This window comes from Panthera tigris, chromosome D4 (assembly GCF_018350195.1).
Source record: "Panthera tigris isolate Pti1 chromosome D4, P.tigris_Pti1_mat1.1, whole genome shotgun sequence".
NCBI lineage: Eukaryota > Metazoa > Chordata > Mammalia > Carnivora > Felidae > Panthera > Panthera tigris.
The window spans coordinates 51,016,781-51,036,543 of NC_056672.1; the positions used below are offsets into that span (position 1 = coordinate 51,016,781).

The following is a 19,763-nucleotide window of genomic DNA, read 5'->3' on the forward strand; positions in this document are numbered from 1 at the left end:
AAATAAAAAGTATAAAAAAGAGGCAAGTGGAAAAGGTAAGTAAAATGGTACAAATGGACCCAAAACAAAGCCTTGGTCTTGTTAGCACCTTTCTCAGAGCACCTGACCTAGTTTGTGTTCTCTGGCAGTACTCTTTGCTTAAGCTTTAAGGCGTTAGACCATCAGACTTATTGATAATCTTGTGCCTTACAAACTGACTGATCCCATGGTCACATTCAAAGTGGGAAAGGGGTTTGGCATCTGACATAATCTGACTGAAGCTTGAAGATGGAAAACCACAGTCATTCTTCCATCACTGGCTTATATTTCCATGTTTGGCTGACTTACTCGTAGTTTTAAAACTTAATGTAGTTTAATAACATTTAAACACAGTCTGTTTTTTCTTCAACTTGCTCAGGATTTATGTATCATTTCAAAATCCCTCCTAAGTTAAAGCTTGCTAAAGCTGCTTCTTGGGTAAAATGAGGCACCAAGACAGTCCAACAGGCCCCATTTGACAAAACACCCCAAGAGCACCATTTACTTTGGGGCATTGTAAGGAATTTGTCAGCACATTACTTGAATAGTAAAATGTTTCACAGAGAATGAACTTTACTCAGATGATTACTACCAAAAAGTTATAACTTCCGGATGAAACTTGCCACCATTTTCTCTGATGCAACTAATTGTGACCCACCTAATGGAAATAAAAAGCCATGCAGATCCTGCTGTTTTCAGAGCGAATGAGCCTCAAAATTCCCAGATTGCTCTCAGAACTCAGCTTCCTAGAAAATGTACATTTGGTTAGATACCCTATCATTTCAAGTCCAAAGAACATAAAAGTGTTTCTCTTTTCTCTTCTCCACCTCAGAGTTCTTGTTGCGTGTACATCTCATGGGTTCTCTCTTCCATTTTCTTGACATCTGGATGTCTGTGGCCTCTTGATCCACAGGCAATTGAACCAGAAAATCAAAACTCAAACCAGGTTCAGCTCCTTGCTCTCTGCCTCTTCAGAGATCACAAGGACTTAGGTAGAATGTCTGTAACTGCCTGTGAACCTTCCCCTGACTCAGTCATTCCTGTCCCTTGTGCCCTGAGTAAGCCCTGACCATTATTAATGCCCACCTCAAAGTAGCACATATATCATCATCCTGCACCACAGGACAGCCATAAACATCTTAAAATAATGTACTAACTGTGCTCCTTTGCACATCTATCTTGGGCAAACCTATCACCAGAGTACAGAAAAAAATGTTAAAGAATTGTGTTACTCATGTCTTCAGAGTACAGAGAGGAACTGAAGAATGGGTTCTTTCAGATTTCAAGATGGTGGGAAATGTCCTGTTGATGTAGAGTGGGTGAGACTTCATAACTGCACCTTTTCTGCTATAGCAAAGTTACAGATTGTCTGTTTGTATTTCAGAGTTAAGATGGTTCATATGTCTCTGTCCTTTTTGTTTTTATTGTTCTTGATGAAGCATTTAACTCCATTAGTGTAACAGCCATTTTCTCCTTTCAAATCTTCTTCTTGTTTCACTTGATCAATCCTATACATGACTGACTAATTGATCTTCCCTCATTTTATTCTTTAGCTTAAAAACTAATAAAACTCCCAAATCTTTACATCAAGAATGAATTTCAGACTCTCTTATCCAGGCTTTAAAGTTCTTTGGAATTTGCTACAACCCCCCTTTTCAATAACTTTCCTCCAATAACTTTCTTTCACGCTGGCTCTCCACATCACTCCAGATAAACTGGGTCATGTATTGTCCTCTAAATACACCTTGTTCTCCTCCACCTGTGGGCCCCTGTGGGCAATCTCCAGCCTACAGTGCCATCTTAACCCTGATCTGACAAGATTCCACCAATCCTTTAGGTCTGGTTTCAATGTTTCCTCTTTTATGAGTCCTTAATGATTATCTCAGACACAAACTCCTCCTATTCTGTATTTCTGAAGCAGTTCTCATATGGCTAAATAACCCGTACTTCCACTGTGAACTCCAGGAGGTCTCAGTTTCCTTCCAGGATATGGAGTCTAGCGCAGTGTCTAAGAGCAGAGGCTCTAAACCCAGATAACACAAGCTCAATTCTTGCCTCCTCCATTTCCTGGCTTATGATCTAAGCAAATTACTTACTAATCTTCCCTAGCCTCACTTTTCTCATTTATAAAATGGGTATTTAAAGAGGTTCTCCTTTTACACAAGGATTAAAAGTGTTAATATATAAAAAACACTTAGACTAATGCCTTACAACACAGTATCTACTATGTGAGTATCTGCCAATATTGGTGTTATTTCTGCACATCCCTACACACATACAAATGCAATAGTGCTTTGCATATAAGGATTCTAAAAATATAGGTCAACAAATATCCAGGCAGCTTATGGAGATGTGCTCTTGATTTTCTACAGTCACTCATCTCATGCACTGACAAAATTGGGGGAACTGATTTTTAAGAGGAAGATGTTTGGTTAAACACTTCTTTGGCTAAAACTAAATAAAATTTTAAACTAAATTATAAAACAAAATCTGTGAAGTTATTGGAGATAAAGAATGAACAATCTTATAAGTTAGATACTCAAAGTCCTTCAGGAAAGCTTGGTGACATAACTCTAGAACAGAGTTGGCATGACACAGCTAAGAAGATAAAATATCACCTTCCAGGTTTTCAGGTTCTCACATTTGTTGAGCTGAGTGATTTCATAAGAAAGTCAATGTGTGGGAAACCAGGGGTCCTAGATTTTATTTCTGACTTGTCAGAGAGTCCATTTTGAGTATAAGAAGATTCTCCACGTGGCCTAAAATAAAACCGTGGTGATATTTTTTCCAAGGAATTTTTTTCTGATTTATAAAATGATGTATATCTAATTGACAAAAGGCTATAAAGTTAAATCACATTATTACATTTTAAATCAACTGCCTTTCCCAAACGAATTAAAAGCACATCAGATCAGGACTACATAACCACTGAACATGGTCTTCCACCTGAGGCAAGACATGTCAATACCTGGAAAATCACTTATCCCTGATTACTACATTCTCTAGTTATGCATCATCTACATGGAGGGATCATTTTGAATCCAAGGTTTAGTGTACAAGTCCTGAGTGATTTTCTCCATTTATCTTTCTCATCTCAGTTATTCCCTTCCTCATCCACAGCCCCAAGTCATGAGCACACACAAGTACTGGCATTTCCCAGAATGCACCCTGTTCTTCCCAGCCCCTCTATGTCTGCACATGTAGCACCTCTTTTCCCCTCCCGGCATGGCAAACTTCCATACATCCTTTAAATTATAGTCCCTATGTCACCATTTGCTCCTTTCTAGATTTGTCTGAGCATGGTTAAACATCTCCATCTCTTGTGTTTCTGTAGTGCCATAATCACACCTCCATTGTTTTGCTATTACAATCACTTATTCATGTATCTACTACATGATTGAACCGTGAAGGCCCAGAGGACTGTGATGTGGATCAATTCATTTGTTGGTCTATTGTATCCAGTATGAAGTAGGTCCTCAAAAAATACTATTTCAACGAGTGCATGGATGAATTTCTATCTCTTTCTTAATGGAGCATTCAGCTTTCTGTCCATGTAAATCTCCTACAGATTCAACATATCTTACTTTTATATAAACCAAATCTGTTTTAATTTTCATTTAAAATGTCATGTTTGTCACCGACATCCATTTATACTTTTCAGAACACTTTCTTCATTCATTCCAAATTCTCCCCCAAATTACTTAGGGGTTTTAAGGACAAAGTGACTGCTCTCATGCCTAATACAGGATCTCACATTTGACAGCAAAGTAAGTATTCTGAATTTCAGAACCAGGATTTTTATCAATAATTCCTCCCCCATGCCCATCCTTTAATCACAAAGTATTTGCATATGTACACAGTCCACTGTGCTGGCGTATTGTCTTTTCCCCAGTTTCATTAGTATAGCCATTCACTGAACCATTCACCAATCCATCCATCCATGCAGGTGACGATTCCTGTTAAGCACTTATTGCCTATCAGGCACTGAGCTCAGGCCTGGAGATCCAGTGATTAAAAAGACTTGCCCTCACAGAGCACCCAGTCCACGGAGCAAGCCAAATAACCACCACCACCACAAGAGATAACACGCATTCAGTTCTAGACAACAGTGCAAAGTACAAAGGATGGAATGCAGGAAAGCACGGATTCTCTGATACTTTGTAAAGACAGATTTGAAATACCTCAAATGCCATACCTGTAAGGATCCGAGGATACCCTGGTGTCCCCCCAGTTCATCCTCTCCACTGACTTTAGCAAAGGAACAGGAACCACGTCCTAACCTCTCCACGGAGTCTCTCAGTGGCTCTCAATTACAGTCAGGAAGCACTTTATTTGAAACCCACAGAGCCCTTTCCCCCTCAGCTAGCCTGTGGGGTGATGAAAACATGGGAGCCGAGCCTATCAGTGCTCATATCAAGCAGCTGAAAAAGTTGTAGCCCATGAGTCATGGCTCTTTTCATGTGTTTCCAGATCTGTGGGAGGAGAGGCCTTTGGCTGGCAGCACTGGCAATCTAGCACCTATGATCATCACTGGGTGGGGGGCAGGGGAGAGAAAGATGCTAGAGCCACCAGGAGAGCTACATAACCCTCCCACCTCCCTAAAGTGTGCATATCCCCACTGCCACCACCAGACCATGCCTCAAAATAGTGTGAGAGCCAAAACCCACATTTTCAAAAAAAGGGACAAATAAATTAAGCTTCTCCCACCCACCTCCCTTATGTGCAGCTAAGGAAAATCAAATGAAATAAACAAGCAAATTAGCAGCTGGTAGGTGAGCTTCAGATCATGCATATGTTTTGAAGGCTCTGCCAAAGGGCTCTTCCTGAATTGGATTTGTTCTGTTGGGAAGATAATAATTAGTGATCATACTACTAATATTAAGGCCTAACATCTATTGAAAGCTTACTGTATACCAGACACCAAGCTTACAATTTACATGCATATTCTATTTAACTGTTAGAAACTTCATGAGCTATGACTGTAATCCAGACTTTACAGATGAGGAATTTAAGGCTCAGAAGGTCCTAACCCATTTGCCACGGTTCAAACAGGTAGCAGGTCCCTGAGTGGATCCCATGCCCATTAATGTCTGAAACCTGATGCTATTACACAATATACTTTCTTAAACAGGAAGGAAAATATTCAAGTAAGATCATTAAAGCATTGGCATTGTTCCCTATCATCAGTTATTAAGCAACCTATAAATTCATGTGATTTACATTTCAGCAGCAAAGTCCTCTTGCCCCCTTGCTCTGTATTGGTAAGAAACAGTAAAAAGAAAATACTTAGGACTTGAGTTGATCACAGGGGGAAAAATAATTTTTCTCCATTGTTCCTAGTTTGTTTAGGGAATGTTTCACCCAAATTACTACCTTTATAGACACATATTTACAAATGCCTTTTATCTAGTAAGGAATTGGCTTTATATTATTATTTAGCATAATTTAGAAAGAATTTTCATGTTTAGAAAGGAATAAATATTTTTAGTGTCTGTCATCTGCAGTCTAAAAGGTTCCCAATAAAGAAAAACATAGCTCCTGGGGCGCCTGGGTGGCTCACTTGGTTAGGCACTCACTTCAGCTCAGGTCATGATCTCATGGTTCATGGGTTCGAGTCCTGCATTGGGCTCTGTGCTGACAGCTCAGAGCCTGGATCCTGCTTTGGATTTTGTGTCTTTGTCTCTCTCTGCCCCTCCCCCACTTGTGCTTGTCTCTCAAAATTAAACGTTAAAATTTTTTTTAAAAAAGTAAAACATAGCTCTTTAAATAAGAAATGAGAAATCTGGTATTTTCATTTAACAGTTATTAGTTAGGGCACCTGGGTGGCTCAGTCAGTTGAGCATCTGACTCTTGATTTCGGCTCAGGTTGTGATCTCCCAGGTTGTGAAATCAAACCTCACAGTGGGCTCTGCACTGACAGTAAAGAGCCTCTCTCTGCCCCTCTCCTGCTCTCACTCTCAAAATAATAAATAAACATTAAAAACAAGTTATTACTCTTCCTCAGAGATCACACAGAACTTGTAAATAGCGTATCTGTAGAATATTGAAGATGCCTGGATAGAAGGGGATTTAAATAGCTTTAACCATTTTTTTAATTTAAACTGGAAACCTCCCAGAAACCAGCCCTCTAAAAAGATCACAGAGTTTTCAGGTGGGGTAAGAAACAGACCTAGAAAAAGCCCTCCCATGGAACTCTGAATGCTGAAGAAGAAAGCAAAACATGGCTGTATCCATTCTGATGCCTTCAGTATCTGGGGCAGTTGGAGAGAAGAGAGGGGTCTCCAACGAAGCCCCTGAAGGCTTTTTACTCAGGGAGCTCTTCAACTGTCCTCCCCCTATAAAATCCCAACCTGGCTTCAACTTGGAGAGTTACCTGGTCTTTAGGTGCTTCTGATGCACATCAGCTTATTAAAGACTTTAACCTCTTTGGGGGGTCACTTGAATTAGTTTCTTTTGACATCATTAATTATATGCCTCTCTGCATTAGAATGTAAGCTTCTTATTAGTCCTTATCACTAGGATCCATCTTTCTGGTTCTCCACCATCACTAGAACTTAGAATAATGCCTCTCTCATGGTAGGCACTCAACAAATATTTGTGGGCTGACGTTTATTTTAAAAGGGAAATAACTCCTTCCTAACAACTTATACAATTGGTTCTTGCAGATCATGTGAGCTACCACTTGTACTCTGGCTCCTTGGAAAAGAATGTTTATTCCAAACGCCCTAGTTATCTTGCTCTTGAATGCAGCCCCAGTAAATGAAGCTTCTTATAATTCTATTTACACTGATTTTATGGACTTAACTATCAGTTAATCCTGTCAGAGGAAAAAGCATAGTGGTCCTTTTGTATAGACAAATGAAACAGGGCTAAAATTAACCACACTTGAATAAGGAAGCCACAAAAACTATACAGAATCTTCCATTCAGGGAAAATGGTCACTTAATATTTTTTGCTAACCAAGCCCTTAATAGTGAGCACTATTTGAAAAGCTCTCAAATACCCTGGAGCCCAGGAAAGTCAGGAAAGGACTGCACAAAAAATTCCAAGCTACCAATCAGAGGAAGGAGGCCATCAGATTGAATTGTCATATTATGTCCATTTTGCTTTGCTCCTTACTATTTCATTTAATTAACTCCTTCTGCATAAAAGGAGGTTAGGATTGTGGAAGAATTGTTACTATGACTTTGGGTAAGCAAGGGTCCCATTGGTACAAAAAGGGAGGAAATGCTTTAATCCCTTAGTAGGAGCTACAGCTAAATGAATGGTTCCTGGCATTGATATTTAGAAAGTAAGCCTGACAGAATCTCTGTGATCTTCTGACATGACAACGTTTACACTTTTATGGACCAACAGGAGGACAGAACTAATTTCTTTAGCAAATGCTCCAGGCACAGTTATTATCTCCCTACCTGGAGAGCAATGGACAAAAGGAACTCGATCTTCCTCCAAATGCTAAGTCCCATTTGATGGCAAACAGACTGAGCAGGGGCCAGACTTGAGCTATAGAGAATAGTTAAGAGGCCATTGTATCAATCCAGGAGCAGAGAGGATGGGGAAAATTGGACATATTTGAGAGCTAAAGTGGATTTAGAATTAATATTTACTGTAGATGATGGTATATATGAACATATTCTTTAGAATTCATGTTATTGCATTACATCAGTGACCAAAGCATAAAAACATTAGTTCTAGCAATATTTGTCAAAATTATGTTTCTAAGACACTAATTTATTTTCAGCCATTTTCTCCTCTGTTCCACCACTGCCCCTTATGCAAACCTCTATTGTATTATTCTAAGTTCCATTTGTAAGAGTACAGTTACAAGAGTAACTAAGGTCTTTTTATGAGGATTTTCTTTTTTTCCAGAAATTTGAAAATGCATGACTAATGTTTGGGTTACAGTGACATCCAGATATATTTGATAGCACATTTTAATTTTTCACTGAGTCCATAAATAACTTGGAAAACTTCCTCCATTATAAATTAGAAGAAAACCACATGCATAATGCTAACTGAACTGCGCATATTGCAGATTTTTCTTCATTTGTCTCTTAAAATTGGATTTATCTCCCAATTATTTCAAACTTCCAAGACAAATTCACATACAATTTTATTAAAATGCAGTTTCTTTGTGGGCTACTTTTGCTAGGTCAAACACATTCACTCAGTTAAGATGAAGTGCGATGAAACAAGTTTTACATGAAGCAGTAGGAATGGTAGCAGAGTAGCTTGCTCCCTCAAAGATGGCACCCTCTTGCAACACCCAACATGGTATGTTATTTCTGTCTTCCAACCAACTTTAAGATGTTGCATTTACCACTGTCATCTTTCCTCAACAGTAGCTCATGCCCTTAGTGGTGCTCAAGTATATTCACAGCAGTTTTAACAGGGTCTTGGGAATGAATTAAGTTTGTTGCTCATAGGCATTTAGAGTAGATAGAAGGTTTATCCTCCTTCAGCTGTAGAGAAAGCTTTTACCAATTTCCTGTCATTGTGGGCATCTTCATTTCTGGACCCAAGTCATGTCTATTTTCAGTTCAGAATGCTGGTCTTGTCTCCTCTGAAGTCCATTTTCTAGATAGAGCAAGTCAAGACTACTCATTCCCCACCCATGTCAGTCCTCTGTGACTTCAGTCTCTTCTGTCTTCAATACTTCTTATGCTTGCCTCATCCTCCTTTATAAAACCTATTTCCTTTCTCCCGTATGATCTCCTTTAATTCTTAAACTCTGCCCCTAAGTTATTGAGGGCACAAGAAATACCACACACATGATCTCTTCTAGCATTAACATGTCAAGGCAAACCACTCAAGTCAGATTCATCACAAGGCACTAAAATTAAAAAAAAAAAAAAAATTCAAGGCCTGTAACTTTAAAAAATGTCAGGTTAAGTGAATATCAAAAAATGTCAGGTGAAGTGAAAAGAAGGGATTTTAAGAAGTGAGAGACCCACCATTCATGTTTTTCCTATCTGTGTATAGTATGGAATAACTATTATCCAAAGACAAAGAACAGAGTGGGAAAAATTCAATGCTGACTTGATGCTATGGTGATCAGGGTGTGGAGCAGAGTACAGTTAGAAGAGGGTAGCAATGGTATATGAACTACACATATCTGCTCTTGATTCCTGGTTCCTGGCTCAACTGTTAATGTGTCACATTGGGCAAATTATTTAAACTTTGTAAGCTTTAATTTTGATTTACATAAAACAAACATAATAGTACTTCCTCACAGAGTTTTTGAAAATGAAAGATAAGTGAAGTGCTCACTGCATGGCTCGAGTCAGAGGGATTTTACTATCAAAAATTCTGAAATCTTCGTATCAGGAACCTGCTATTTTTGGATTTTAATGTGATGCAGCTCTAGGCTTCTTTAATTTTGGCACTTATTTCCATTTTTTTAAGTGTATTTATTTATTTTGAGAGTGAGACAGAGAGAGAGCAAGCAGGGGAGGGGCAGATAGAGAGGGAGAGAGAATCCCAAACAGGCTCTATGCTGTGAGCATGGAGCCTGACACGGGGCTCAACCTCACAAACTGTGAGATCATGACCTGAGCTGAAACCGAGAGTTGGGATTAACCGACTGAGCCACGCAGATGACCCCGTGATATCCATTTCTAATGTAGTTGTCTACCATCCTTTTAATGCACCCACAGCTATAGTCACAGTGCTATGTTCACGGTTTCCCATACAGACCACAAATACTTCTTTGTCTTCGCTCATCTTCATTTTCAGTACCACCTCTCCCCACTATCTTCCTCTCTCCTTATACATCTAGATCCTGCCTCATGAAGCTTTCCCAGATTGCACCGTGGCTCAGTCAACTCACCTTTCTCAAAATATCTATTCGGTATATAACATGCCATTTGCCCATATCCTCTCTTGGGTCTTGCCCTAGGTATTTTGAGATATCACTGAAGGGAATCAACATGGACTCAAAAATATGAATAGTCACTACTACCCTTTCCTTCTTCGTCGGTAACACTGATATTTCAGTTAGGTGCTGCTACCTTCACTGAGCACTGATGTCTCTGCGTGACACCGGGGATACTTCCAGACCCTACCTGTTTGAGTACTATTAATTAGCTGAGTAGCCAGCTCCTTGTTTGGGTAGTCAGTGATTAGCCAGTGATTAGTGTTTGAGCAGCCAGTGGAACCCTCCGGTTCCTCAAATGGACACTATTCCTTAGGCAAAGTGGGAGACAATGCCTCCGTTCCATTTGCTATCATCTATTAAATGACAAAAACTTGGTATCCATGACCTTATAGATGTGAGAGTAATATCTCATGAATATTAATATATTACAGACGAATTTCAGCTCTATGTCACAGTTCTTTATTTCTCTTTAAAATTCTCATATGACTCATTTGTGAACGGAAATGCTATGTTGGGGACAAATTCAACCAGCTCATCACATCACTCTGCCCCTCTGATGACTAAGACTTGCTTATTAGGTCAGGTTTGTCTACTGATTCTCTTCGTTCAGATTTTTTTCTTCTTGGAAGCCCCTCAGTCCCCAGCTCTGGAAGCTGCCCCCAAGGAATCTCAGGTTTTCCCAAATACGAATCTTCTAAATGGATGTAGCTTAGGCATAATCACAGAACACACTATCTTCATATCATTTATGCTGTTCATTTTACCCTTAATCATTTACTCCTTCAAGTCATAATTTAGTCTTTTATGTGTTTTTTGTCTTATCTCTCCATCTGGATTGTCAGTTCCCTTGGGACAATGAAGGGAGTATCACAAGATCTGAGAAGGAAAACACTATGTTACGACATTGTAGATATTAATAAATACTTTCTGAGTGATTTTGGGGGAAATGTTAAATGAAGCAATAGACAGAATGGCAAAGAATGGACATCTGAAGATGATATGAAAAGTGTGCAGGCAGTGCTCATTAATTCAGCAAACATTTATTGGGGAGGTACTAAATATTCATCACTTGGGTAGTTACACCAGGGACAAAAGGAGATCTCAGTCTAACAAAGGTATTCAGTATGTTCAAAGGTATATCTTTTTTTTTTTCTTTCATGACTGTAACAAATATAAACTTAGGGTAGTATGGGAATGAAGGCATGCAAAGAAACCCAAGAATGTTAAAAGGTTATGAATTTCATTTCTTACCAATAAACACAGTGTACTACTGATGAAGTTATTAGATCACCTAAGGATCATCTTTGTGTGATTTCCTTTATGTATAGCTACTACTTGGAAGTTTGTTTCAATGAAGACAACATCCCTTTGCAGAAGTACAGGGTTCAGGGCAGAAGTAAAGCACCTTCAAGTTGTTTAGATGTCATGGTGATCTGAATGGTTGGTCTTTATATATCCAGTAGTAAATACATTTGGTGCTCTCCAATTAAAGAACTGGGTCGTTCTCCCTGCAGGCAATTCTAAATGGGTAAAGGCAATGTGCCAGGCCAGTGCCCAGTTTTCTGTAGTGACTTTTCTATTGGATAAGTGCAAAATGTGTGTTTTTCCTAACAGTCACATGGCAAGTGCCTAAATCTTCCCTAGAATAGTCAGACCTTGAATTGACTCACATTTAAATATTAAAACCCAGTGATTGTTTTGTCTATAACAAATAACCCTTATATCCCTTTTTCCTAACCACATAAGATAAACAATATAACATATATCATACAAAATTATTTAAAATGGTCCTTTTAAAGAATTTCATTCAAATACAAAATATCTGCTGACCTGCAAACTCTGAAAAGTAGCTGTTTTAATTTTGTTTTAAACAGGAAGAGTTACTGAAAATGAAGGTAGGTGGGATGTGAATGCATGGGCAGAACAGGGTGAAATTTACAAATACCTAGCACACACTATAAATGTCACTCTTTGCCAGTAGGAAGATAATTTTATTTTAAAACATTAGAATAGAGTGTACAATTTGGAAATGCTAGCAAGGAATTTTACTTTTTTTTTTTTTTTAACACACTTAATTATTGTTGACAGAGACAGACAGAACATGAGCAGGGGAGGGGCAGAGAGAGAGGGAAACACAGAACCTGAAGCAGCCTCCAGGCTCTGAGCTGTCAGCAGAGCCCGACAAGGGGCTCAAACCCATGAGCTCACGAGATCATGACCTGAGCCTAAATCTGACACTTAACCAACTGAGCCACCCAGGCGCCTCTAGGAATTTTACTTCTATTTTTTTTTAATGTAATATTCAAATTTGAATGTCAGTCTAATTGATTACTAAACTAAATAAGAGAGTGCATACCCTTTTGTTTTGACCAAAGCCTCAACTGGCTATTAAAATATATCCACTGTGATAAAATGTCATGTGCCTATTCATTCTTTCATCCATTCATTAATTCACTTATTCATAAATACCTATTAAGGGACTGTTAGGTGTCAGGCTTTTTTTTTTTTTTTTTTTTTTTTTTTTTTTAATTCACTCACTTATCATCACTTCTTTTTGTCAGGACTTATTTTAGGGGTAAATATTCCTACAATAGGTAAGAACCAGTTCTGGGCCTTAAAATGTTTTTAATCTGGTGGGAAAGGGAAATAGAGATGTGGACACTAATACAGAGCCCTAATCAGCTAATACAGTGGGAAGTGAAATCACAAATAGCAGTGTGTTTGTTACTAATTGAATTATACTATCCTAAGGCAGATCTGGCATATATTTACATTCATCTTTATGCATTTGGAATTACTTGATTCTCATTTGTAACAGATTTGTTTCCAAGTCTAAATTGCAAATACCTCCCTGATATATTCAAACCTCAGCTACTGGGTTTCTGCATTTGAAAGATTCCTGTTTGAACCCATGACTGTGTCCAAATAGGGAAGAAAATGCCTTGTGGAAAAGGCAAGCTGAATTTGCTATTGATATTTATAATCCAAGCATTTGAGGAAACTTCTATGTCCGGTCCCTGAGTTCCACTTAAATTACACCCGTGATTACATTTCACAAAGGATGCCAGATACAGAGGCCAGCCACACACTCGCCTAGGTAGAAGATTATTACACTTGGCAACTAGAAAGGTACTTAATGCAGTTACCTTCTCATTCATTAGAGAACACAGTTTGAAACAGGAAGGTTATTTCCAAGATATGAGTCCCTTTAGTAGTAAATGCATCCGATTGACTAGAATGAGTTATGGGACATATCACCTAAGGGTGAGACAACTACAGCTCGTGGGTGAATGATATGCAGAATTTAGGACAAATGAGATCACACTATAGTTTACCATTCTTTTCAGGACAGGTATTTTTTTCTCTTTTTTGGAAGTTCTCCAAATTATATCTTTTAGAAGGTTCTGGCTTAAGAATTCCCTTGGATGAAAGATCAGTTGGAGAAAATACTACCCATTCCGCTGATGAAGCATGTTTTCATTCTGCTGCAGGCTCATCCGGGAAACAAAATGTTACTTTTTTAATAAAAATTATCATAAATTAGCTTAAACATTATACTGTAATAACTGTACTCTTTTGGCTTACATCATATCAGATTTGATAAATGAATTTATATCAACTACATCCAGGAGATATTCAGAAGTAGGGTAGGAGACTTTCTACTAGAGGATATTTACAAAGCTTTAGAGCCTAACTAAATTCCAGTAACATAGACACATAAAAAGGGATTTAAACTCTTAAAATTTTTCTATCAGTATTAGTTTTCCGTGTACTTTGTTCATATAAATACTAACATTTTCATGAAATCACATTTTCGAGTCACATTTAAATACCATCTGAAATATTTCCAGTTCTGCAGATAGAATTTTTGTTCTTAATCCTGATAATTTACATCATATTTGGCAGCCCACAATACTTTTACTAAACATTCTAGAAAACACTGTTCTTTTCAACCATCCCATAAAGGCATTTCAGCTAAGCAAAGGCATAGAAGAGAGTAAGGTTGGATTACCAGTCATCAAAACTGACAAAAAATTAAGTGATCTAGTCCTAATGTGATTGAGAAGAAAAGGCGTATGTTCATTTATACATGCCAGCTCTGTGGGATACTATCATTCTGGGAAAACAGGAATAAGTTAGAATTGATCTCTGCCTTAGAGGACTCACATTGTGGTTACAGAAGCAGATGTAATGGAAGTATGGAGAAGGAGAAGTATGGAGAAGTATGGTAAGGGGTTGAGAAGGACAAATAATAGCCAGATATGCATGACAGATGGTAACAAGCACTGTGTAGTAACACTAAGAACCAAATAAAGTGCATGCATATGAATGTCTCAAGAGGCAAAAAGAGACACATTGAGAAATAGCGCTTCATCCTCAAGTATGGAAATGACATGTTGCTATTTGCTCTCAGCTGTAGGTTTGAATGGATGGAAGACAAAACCAAAGATAAGGAAAGGTGAAAAGACTTCTGTGGCCAAGCATTTTTTAAAACCAAAGACAATTCTTAATCTTTGAGACTCAGTTCTGGATCCACCTCCTTCATAAAGCTTCCCTGAGACCTCTAGCCTCCCAGGACTTTTTCTTCCTCTGAATCTGTTGTTTCTGTCATCTATCCAAGTTCCTGCCTGACACTTACAGTACCGTCTTTTTTCTTTTTTGCTAGTGTTACATATCTGTGTTGCTTGGCACAGGCATCATAAACTCCTTCAGGGTAAAGTTAATATTTAAGAGTAGCGACGGTCTTTAATCTATGTGGAAGTGAAAGCAGACAGAAATGGAGACTGTTTCCTATGGCCTTGTGCCCCCTGCAAAAAAGACTTTCAGCAAAAGTTTCCTAATGATGGTGCTAATGATGTAGCCTAACACTAACTGGCTTTGGCTTCATAATTAGGGCTGCATTTTGAATGTGTAAAATGTAGCTGTGTATATAGAATTCGGCTACCAAGAATATGAAAGTGAGGTTACCCTCTGAAGAGTAATTCCCTACTAAAAGGAACTCTATCTATAAGGGTTGCCTTAAAGTTACAATGTCTCTCTGGTTAAAAACAAGGAGATGGAGAACAGTGTCAAGACTTGGCTGATATGAAAAAGAAAGTTATAACCTCATATCTAGAGTAACATATCTAGAGAAGGGATATACTGGAGGTGATGGTATGTTTGGATCAAAACACGGGAAATCCCAAAGAGGGGAAAATGTTAGCATGCTCATAGGTTGGGAGGAGAGAAAAAAAGAGGGAAGAGTATGTGTGTATGGGGCAGGCAGGGGGGAGAGGTAGAAGAAGAGGAAGAAGAAGAAAGAGGAAGAGGAGGGGGAAAAGGAGGGAGAAGGAAAAAGGAAGAAGAGGGAAGGAGGAAGGAGAGGAAAAAAGAGAGGAAAAGAAATGGGAGGGGAAAAAAAAAAAAGAATAAGAATGTGACTGGCCAAAACCTCTGTACTTAACATCAGAGTTGTAATCTTGTGGGAAAAGATCGTTCAAGATCATTTATATTCCTCTGACCAACAATCCTCCATTTATTCAGGAAGGGAGTGGCAATTGTTGCAGTTAAACCTAAACCTTTTCTTTTTGAGCCAGTCCTTATCATAAATTACTACACCAGCAAAATGCAATTGGCTGCAAAACCCTTTGTATATGGAACATACACCTCCAGATCAGTGTTCCACAAAAGCATGCTGGAAAATGATGTTAAATCACTCTGGTGCTCTCCGTTAGGGGAAAGAAATGCTACATAGATGAAAGACAATACATTACTCAAATTATTTTTAAAGTTTACTTATTTTGAGAGAGAGACAGAGAGACAGAGAGAGAGAGAGAGAGAGAGGCAGAGAGAGGGAGAGAGAACCCCAAGCAGACTCTGTGCTGTTAGCACGGAGCCTGACATGGGACTTGAACTCACAAACTGTGAGATCATGATCCAAGCTGATTAAGAGTCAGATGCTTAACCGACAGAGCCACCCAGTCGCCCTTCTCAAATTATTTTAATTGTGGCCATTTATGTAGGTATTCAAAAAATTATAGGTACATAAATTGTGGCATTTATGCCAAGAGTTATTTATGAAGTCTATGTAAATTCTCTGTTGAAAAGAGGAAACCAGTTTGTTAACTGGTATCATTAGCAGCAAACATGTGCTCAGAATCAGGGCCTATCATAATGGCCCTGCCCTGCATAATGGCTCAGGACTAGCACTAATGGGCCCTCCATAAAAAAGAGATACTCTACCTCTTAAGCAACTTTCAAATTCATGGAAAAGCAATATGCACACATATGCAAGAAAAAATTACAAAATATAAAAATACATAGAACAGCAAATGTACTCGCATGTATAATGGCATAAAGATTGGAACATTAGTCTCAGGAACTGAAAAATAGGATAATAATATAATGGAATACACACAGGTTTTAGACAAAGGAGATCTTGGGAGATCTTGCCCTCACACATGCGAGCTGTGTGAGCTTGGAAAAGTAACTAACCTTTCCAAGTCCCGGTTTTTTTCATCTTGAATATGTGTGTAACTGTGTCTATATTTCAGGGTTATTGATATAAAAGACTTACATTGATCCCAATATTCAATTGAGGGTGGGTATCATTATTATTTCATTCCTACTGTCCTGTTGGATGCAGTAGAAAGAGACATGATATAATCAGGTGTTGGTTATCATATTTCTGCAGAAGAGACTTTGTAAAGATTGACTTCAGCAGTATCTTAATTTCATGCTAAATCTTATCCTTAGAATAAATAACTCCCTTCTAATGAAATGTTCCCCTTGCTCACTCAGGGATTTCTTGTCACTCAGTTCAAACTCATCACACACGTGCTATCGAGCTGGTAACCCCTGGCATGATTCTGCTTCTTGACTGCCCAATCAACTGCACAGCCCATCACTTCAGCTACTTCCAAACCACGGTGCATCCCTGAATCTCTCTCCTCTCCACCAATGGCTTCCTCTGCCCCTCACCAAGGGCAGCGGTGAGCTGCCAGGGCAAGATGAGCATCTTTCTGGACCTGGCTCTTTGCAGAAACTCACAGTCCAATCCTAGAAAGTCCTTCGCCAAAGCCTGGAATCCTTTATTTACCTCAGAGTGATTCATTTTCAACAGACCCTCCCTCGGTTTTCTAGTCTACTTGTCTTCCCTCACATCTCAGCTGATTTATCTAGATTCTGCCATTTGTTGACAAGAATAGGGCCACCCAAAACCAACAGTCTATGAAGCACAGGCCAGAAATTCATGGAATTGTCTCTAATTTATCCCCGTTCTTCTCCTATATGGTTTTAGGTGGCATGTTGTGAAATGAATCATGACAGTTAATTTTTAAAGTATTGTTTTACCACGTTAAAAGCAGTTTTAATCCTAAATTTTCATTTTAAAATTAATAACAGTATTTTTGTGTAAAATACATGTAACAAAAGGAAAGGTTAAAGGCATAATTACATATATACTACTTGATTAATGTCAGGGACCTCTAAAGACAGTATCTATGAGTATATGTTAAAGTAGTATTTCCATATTAGAGAATTATGTCAACAGATCAGGATGATTTGTTTGCTACTGTCAGATATATGTTAATGTTTCCTTTAGTGGCTTTCAATGTGTTTTATTGATTCTAAAGACTATAATTTGGTATGAAAAACCATTCTGGTCATATTTGGTTTTAAAGAAAATGCTATTCACCTCAATATCAAGGCACCCAGCAATGTGATTATAATATAACCAATAACGGATTGGGCCTTATCTTAAAGTCATAACACTAACCACAATACATAGACTTGCCATTATCCTAAAAAGGAAGTTGTTGCTATAAAGAGATTAGACCCAAGATCTCCTCAAAAAGCCTAAAGAAAAGAAGTGCTTATATGGGAAAATGACAATTAAAACTAGCACCACAACAACTAACAGTAATTGAGTGCTTATGAGGTGTGTAAATGCTAAGCATTTTACATATCATTTACTTCTAGGGACTAAGGATAAAATATTCTGACATTTCACTGAAACAAATGAACTTCTAGGTAGAACTGCTACATCTATAGACTATTAGTAGTAATAATAACAATAGACTATTAGTGGTAATAATAATAATAATAATAATAATAAATGTCAGTAACTTTTATATATCAGTAATTTATAAATCAGTATATCAGTAATTTATAAATAGATATATTTTTATATATATCACTTATTTATAATGTGTCAGATATTCTGCTGAGTGTTTTATATGTGTGATCTCACTTAATCCTCACAATTATACATGGGACAGCTACTACTACGTGCATGTTACAAGTTGGGAATCAAAGTTCTCAGATGATAAATGACTTACCCAAGGTCATATAATTTGTAAGTGTCAGAGTTTGGATTCAAATCCAGGCTTTACTTAACGACAGGGCCTTTAATTGAGATAGTATATTCACAACCACAATTTGCTATAACCTGTCTTCTTGAAATATGAAAGGGTAGCTTGCTAGGATAGCAGTAGTCTAGTGACTTCTACCCAGAGAAATTCACACCCAATAGCATGGAAACAGGGAAAGCCTTACTTCTTTCTTCCAAGCATTTGGGATCTATAAAAATAAAAATTCAAAATTTGTGACTGTAAAATAGAACCATACTTTACTTATAAAAGCAACAAGGCATTTAATAATTTTTTTCTTCATCCTTTATTTTATATTAAATCATTCATATGCATAAAAAATTTTTGTCATCATATGATTTAAAAAAAAAATCTTTGGCTCAAGTCATGATCTCATAGTTCGTGAGTTCAAGCCCCATGTCAGGCTCTCTGTGCAGAGTCCTCTTCGGATCCTGTCTCCTTCTCTCTCCCCTTCCCCGCTTGCACATGTGCACTCTCTCTCAAAAATAAACTTAAAAAAAAATCTTTCACTAAATAATGGCAGTACTGCAAGCTATAAGATGCCTTTGATCTAACACTGGGCAAGATGAACCGAATGCTAGCTGGCCTCACTAAGAAGAGAGCAATTGTATTTCCTGCTGTTAACACAGAAGTTATGAATTTGATCTCAAGCACAATTTTTGATATTCATTCATTCACTCATCAGATATGTTTATTGAAAATGAATGTGTCCCTGAAATTAAGGTCTTAAGAGAAGAAAGACAAAGACCTTGGTCTCACAAATATTACATTATAGTGAATCATATTTACATTTCCTTAGGTATGCATATTTTGAAAGAAATTCTTGGATTTTTCCCAGACTATAAGAGAAGTTCACTGAAAATAGATGATTCAGTCATACAAAATGTACTGAATTTGGTGTACTACTGGAGAGCCTTCAACAATGGTAATTTTCAACAAAATAATTGGGGTGAAAGCTGGGCTGTGAGTTAGGAGTTTCCTATAGCAGAAGTGTGAATGCACCCCGGCTCATTAGAGGACTATGTCAAGGAAGGTTGGGCTGAAGTTCACCATCATTCAATTTGTGTCTTCTTCAGGCTCCCTACCCCGGTTATTTTCCACAGCTTTAAAGTGTTCCCTATCATTTTGGCCAAATGTGCACAGTGCTGGAAAGGACATACTTTCAGCAGAATTATTTAATTAGGTTTAAGTAAGCACTACATGCCAAGTAGGGTAGCTTTGCTTTCTGGCCATAAAAATGTGCCTGCGATGCACGCTGCATTCCCAAGGAGTGAAACAGTGATTGATGGGATGATAAAACAATGAAGGGAAGGATAAAGCCTGAGAGATAAAAGTCTCAAAAGGGAAATAAAGTAGGGTAGCAGCTGCCCCCATCTTAATTGAGGCATAAATTTCAGGAACAGGATCTGAGGTTTAATTTCAAGCACATACTGGGAGAGAGTTGTGAGTGTGTATGTGTGTGTGTGTGTGTGTGTGTGTGTGTTACCCGTGTAGATGAT

The 19,763-nt window shown here is 38.1% G+C and overlaps 1 protein-coding gene across 20 annotated transcripts in view; it reads right to left on the reverse strand.

Annotated features, from left to right (window-relative positions):
* LINGO2 (leucine rich repeat and Ig domain containing 2) overlaps positions 1-19,763 on the reverse strand; it is a 429,471-nt gene that overhangs the window by 284,385 nt on the left and 125,323 nt on the right. The window contains exon 8 of one of the 20 annotated variants that reach the window (XR_006210667.1): positions 18,329-18,454. The exons of the other annotated variants lie outside the window; for them this stretch is intronic. The gene's annotated coding sequence lies outside the window, so the exon portion shown is untranslated. Of the gene's footprint in view, positions 1-18,328; positions 18,455-19,763 lie in introns of those variants that run through there. 20 annotated transcript variants of the gene reach the window in all.